At 36.9% G+C, this 5,814-nt stretch overlaps 1 non-coding gene across 1 annotated transcript; it reads right to left on the bottom strand.

Moving 5' to 3' along the window:
- Window positions 1-4,578: 4,578 nt before the first annotated feature.
- Window positions 4,579-4,685, bottom strand: LOC141688364 (small nucleolar RNA R71). The gene has a single exon (XR_012561810.1). It is a non-coding gene; the product is annotated as a small nucleolar RNA R71 (small nucleolar RNA).
- Window positions 4,686-5,814: the final 1,129 nt, after the last annotated feature.

Raw genomic sequence — 5,814 nt, 5'->3', positions numbered from 1 at the left:
ATTTGAAGTAGAGATAAAAAATCTAGGAAAGAAAATGTCCTTACCTCTTGCAGCTTGGGGCATTGTGAGCCTGGTGGCAAGTTCTTCCAGGATCAATAGACCAACATTCAAGTGTCTGTTGTGGGTTATGGAGAACACCAGCTTCTGTACCACACTTAATATGTTGTCATATCCTGTCTTCCTACAGGTGAATACCCTTACTATAGAATCAAATAAAAAGGACCATTTTCTCCTCAAGTTTGTTCTGTTCAGACTTGCTAGGTTGATGCTTCCACCATAGTTTATGAAATCCATGAACTCAGCTAGCTCATCCTGTGTTGGCAGCTCCACCATATTTTCAGTTGGAAGACCCAAAGCTGCATTCACGTCTAACTCACTAAACTCAATTTGTTGGCCTCCAATTGAGCAAGTCACCACCATAGATACGGAGTTGTCATTCATAATTTTCCTCACCACAACAGTTGTCCAGAATTCATGCTGAATATCCAGGAACAGGATTGGGTTAGCAGTTAAAGCACCTGCAAGATATGATTCAGACAAAAACTTTACAAACCCCTTGAAAGAATCAGGGGCCTGATTAGCATCAGTAAAAGCAAGGTAATTAGTTCCATTCTTGGGGATATCAGCTCTAACATTGTTGAGTGCCATTTTTATTGAGTAAGAAAGAATGGGTAAGAAAAATGAGAGAGAAAGAGCTTGAAACGAGAGAGAAATCAGTTTGGATTCAAAAATTAGGTCACTTAGAGATCTCGAAAGCGTAAGGATGTGTATATCGAGATGTCTGGGTATTTATAGTAAAAGGTAAATGACTTGTTGAGAACTCAAAATAAACGTTTGGAATTTGTTTATTAAGAAGTCATATTGGAGAAAATAAATACATATCGATATGTCATATTTCTAAGTCTTATCAAGAACTATAGAAAGACTTATCGATATGTCAAATAAATATTCAGTTTGTCCAAAAATGGACTGAATTGTTTCCAATTTTTATTTGAATAAATCAAAATAAAAACATATTGATTTTGTCAAAAGTATTTTACTAAAATAATTTATTAAATTATTTATCGATATGTTAATAATTTATTAACTTACAGAATAATTTGTCAAAAGTATCTTAGTTCTGACTTATTTCTAAGTCTAAAATTATACTTGTAGAGAACTCTGTAAATTAACACTTATAGATAACTCTACAATGACTTATTGATAAGTCATACTGAAGCTTATCGAGAAGTCCTTCGAGAAATTAGGAAATTGACTTATCGAGAACTCACTCAAGAAGTCTTGAAATGACTTGTCGATAAGTCAATTAGACTTATCGAGAACTTAGTTCTCTATACTTTTGATTACTTTGATTCTGCCTTGTGCTAATTTTACATATTAAAAAATGCAAATCAACATTTAGACGGTTTTCTTATAATTGAAAAATTCCAAGATAAATTTGAATTTTAAAAAATAAATATATTTATAATCCATATTCTAATTAATTTCTAATTAAATCAAATTAATTTTGATTAACTAGAAATTAATCTGTTGCAAAACATTAGCTGAGTTTTTGCCTTATGATAAAAAAATTAACATTCCAATTTCACTTACAAGTCTAGTGAAAGTTGTTTCATCCAAAGGTTTATTAAAAATGTCAGCTAATTGTTTTTCTATTGGAACAAAAATGAACTCAATGGTACCATTTACAGCATGTTCTCTAATAAAATGGTACCTTACATCAATGTGCTTTGTTTTAGAATGATTAACTGGATTAGCCATTATAGATATAGCACTAGTATTGTCACATATAATTGGAATTTTGTGTAACACTAGGCCATAGTCCATTAAATGATTTATAATCCAAAGCACTTGAGCACATCAACTTTCAGCAGCTATGTATTCAGCCTCATCTGTGGAAGTTGACACAAATTGTTATTTCTTGCTATACCAGGATACAAGTCTTTGTCCAAGAAATTGACAGCTTCCACTAGTGCTCTTTCTGTCAACCCTGCATCCAGCAAAATCTGCATATGTGTATCCAACAGCTTCAAAACCAGTTCCCTTAGGATACCATAATCCCAAGTTTGGAGTCTGTTGAGTGGCATTTATGACACTTTATAACGCTCCGTAATGCTTTATATTGATGTTTGGTACTCAAGTTGTTGGTGTTTTAACGTGTTTTTATAGTGTTTTTGCATTTCAGACAATTATCAGGAATATAGGTACATTGGCATTATTTGGATACTAATTTGGTGTTAGGATGGTGTCTAGAATAAAAGCTCATGAAAACACCAGCTCAAATCAGCAAGAAAAGAAAGAAGTCATAAATTTCTCCAGAGAGACGGAGCGCCCGCGCTGTGATATCGTGCGCCCGCGCCAGGATGGCAGAATGTGAGTGCGCCCATGCTGGTCAAGCGCGCGGCCATGCCAAGTCGGGAAATAAAATCCTGTTTCTTATGGAATTTTGATCCGTTGGACTTCTACTCTGCATGGGCTGCTATATAAACATAACTTCTGCTCGTTTTTATAAGAAGACATACCAGAGCTTAAGGAGAAGGAGTAAGAAGACCGTAGAGCACAATTCAACCAAGGCTAAGAAGATCTATTTTATTCTTGTGAATCTTTGTTTTAAGTTGTAACTTTGGATGATAGTTTTCTTATTCGTGAACCTATACTCTTGTTTCGTACTTGGTTTTATTTAAGTATAAAGACTACGTTTATTATACCATGCTTTTATCGGAACCCACGTTGATGATGAGACCGATTATGGGCTATCGTTATCATGGGGTTCTAACAGATTTATTTATGGATTTTTTTAGTTAATTCGTTTCGATGCCTTAGTGTGTGGTGATTGTATGATAACCTAGTATTGGTTGTACTTATTTATCTTATGAGTGTCGCGAACTTATAAGATAGTGTGTTAATCTTTAATGAAGCGAAAGTGAATTTAATGGTTTAGAACTTGCCATGCTAGCATAGGTTCATGTATGTGATATGCATGATTCGTAGGTAATTTTAATCATCTTACTTTCCCTATGTAATCACGATAGATAACTTATGCATTAAACCGTTATGTTGTCAAATTCTATAGACATATGGGGTCTCAATATAATTGGTGTCTATTCAGCTTCTATCTCTTTTGTGGATGTCTGGTAGTATGGTATTCATACAACGAAAGTTGGCGTTTATCAGTTTGTGTTATCTAATTAGTGTCATCACCATTACATGCTAAGGTTAAGAATGAAAAGGCTATTGAATGAAGTATTTAATGAAGTTTGAATCCCATGTTTGTGTCATATATTATTCAACTCTCTTTAATATCCTAGTTTTTGTTCTTTAGTATAATTCTTAGTTAATCTTAGTTATAAATAACCTCAATTTGTTATTTGTCTTAGCACTGGATAATAATCATACTAGTGTTGCATAAATACATTGATTGAAATTAACCTAAACCAGTCCCTGTGGGAATGAACTAGAATTAATTCTATATTACTTGTGATCGCATATACTTGCGTGAATATTAGCACGTGTTCTAGCCCTAACAAGTTTTTGGCGCCGATGCCGGGGACTGGTGTGTTAATTTTTAGTTTATGTGTTTATCATCAGTCCAGTGACTCGGACATTGTTACTTACTTAATTCCTTGTCATGTTTCAGGTACTCTAGTGAGCGTGTATGCATACGCGTTCTCGGTCTCGTAATAGAACACTGGATCAAGCTGAGCAAGAAGTTGTAGTCGAGGAGAAAGTTGAAGAAGAAATCTTAGTTGAGAAAGAAGAAGAGGTTCTTATTGCAAAGGAAGAACCAGAAGCAAATCCAAAGGCTTTGATGGACTACTCTCAACCGAAGATCAATGATATTCAGTCTAGCATTGTTCGACCAGCCATCTCGGCTAATACCTTTGAGATCAAGTCAAACATAATTCAGATGATACAGAACTCAGTTCAGTTTAGGGGTTCTCCGACAGAAGACCCCAACATGCACATCAGAGATTTCATCGAAATATGCGACACTTTCAAGTTCAACGGAGTTTCTGAAGATGCTATTAAGTTAAGGCTTTTCCCATTCTCTCTACGGGATAAAGCGAAGTGCTGGTTACATTCTATGCCACCAGAGTCTATCACCAAATGGGAGGATCTTGCTCAAAAGTTCTTAACTAAATTCTTTCCTACGGCGAAGACTGCTGCAATCAGAAACGCACTTACTCAATTTGCTCAGCAATCTGAAATCCAAAGGCTTTGATGGACTACTCTCAACCGAAGATCAATGATATTCAGTCTAGCATTGTTCGACCAGCCATCTCGGCTAATACCTTTGAGATCAAGTCGAGCATGATTCAGATGATACAGAACTCAGTTCAGTTTGGAGGTTCCCCGACAGAAGACCCCAACATGCACATCAGAGATTTCATTGAAATATGCGACACTTTGAAGTTCAATGGAGTTTCTGAAGATGCTATTAAGTTGAGGCTTTTCTCATTCTCTCTACGGGATAAAGCGAAGTGCTGGTTACATTCTATTCCACCAGAGCCTATCACCAAATGGGAGGATCTTGCTCAAAAGTTCTTAACTAAATTCTTTCCTATGGCGAAGACTGCTGCAATCAGAAATGCACTTACTCAATTTGCTCAGCAATCTGGAGAATCTTTATGTGAGGCTTGGGATCGATATAAGGAGATGCTAAGGAAGTGTTCTCATCATGGTATGCCTGACTGGATGATCATTAACTATTTCTATAATGGTTTGGATGCTACTTTCAGACCCATGCTTGATGCAGCTTCAGGAGGAGCCTTGTGGGCTAAAAGCTACGATGAAGCTTATGAATTGATTGAACTGATGGCTGCTAATGAATACTAGAATCTTACTCAGAGACTATCTCAGGGCAAGGTAGCATGAATTATGGAGTTGGATGCAGCTACTGCTATAGTTGCTCAACTTAAGTCTTTGACGATGAAGGTGGATTCTCTGTCTAATTACGGAGTTAATCAGATCACTAGTGTCTATGAGCTTTATGCTGGGACCCATGAGACTGATCATTGTGCCATTTCTAGTGAATCAGCTCAGTTCGTGAGCAACTTTCAGAGATCGCAGCAACCTGTACCAGCCACCTATCATCCTAACAACCGCCATCATCCTAACTTTAGCTGGAGCAACACTCAGAATGTGGTTCAACAGTCTTATCAGCAGTATCCAGCAAAGCAGTACAACCCCAGTGGTTTTCAGCAACCGCAATATGCACCAAGGAAACAACTTCAGCTGCAACAGTCTAATGAAAAATCTGAATTGGAAGAGTTGATGCTCATGTGCAAGAGCCAAGCGGTTTCTATCAAGACCTTGGAAAATCAAATTGGACAAATTGCCAATGCCTTGTTAAATCTTCAACCTGGTACACTTCTCAGTGACAATGAAGTACCAGGAAAGAGGGAAGCTAAGGAGCAGGTAAAGGCAATTACATTAAGGTCTGGGAAGGTTGCAAATCCCGAACAATCTCAAGTTTCGGATGAAGATGTTGTATCTGAGGAAGAAGTGTAGAAGGAAGCTGAAGTGAAACCAAGGAAGACTACTGTTGAACACACTCCTCCTAAGGGTAATATAGAGGGAAAACAGATCTATCCTCCACCTCCCTTTCCTAAGAGGCTGCAGAAAAAAAAGCTGGATAAGCAGTTTAAAAAGTTTCTGGAGGTGTTCAAGAGACTTCATATCAACATACCTTTCGATGAAGCTCTTGAACAGATGCCTAGTTATGTGAAGTTTATGAAAGGTATACTTTCTCAAAAGGTGAAGCTTGATGACTTAGAGATAGTTGCTCTCACGGAGGAGTGCAGTGCTGTGCTG

Source organism: Apium graveolens, chromosome 9, assembly GCF_009905375.1.
Source record: "Apium graveolens cultivar Ventura chromosome 9, ASM990537v1, whole genome shotgun sequence".
In the NCBI taxonomy this organism is placed as follows: Eukaryota; Viridiplantae; Streptophyta; class Magnoliopsida; order Apiales; family Apiaceae; genus Apium; species Apium graveolens.
Note: the sequence above shows the minus strand (reverse complement) of the source record. Positions and strands in the feature narration are given on the sequence as shown.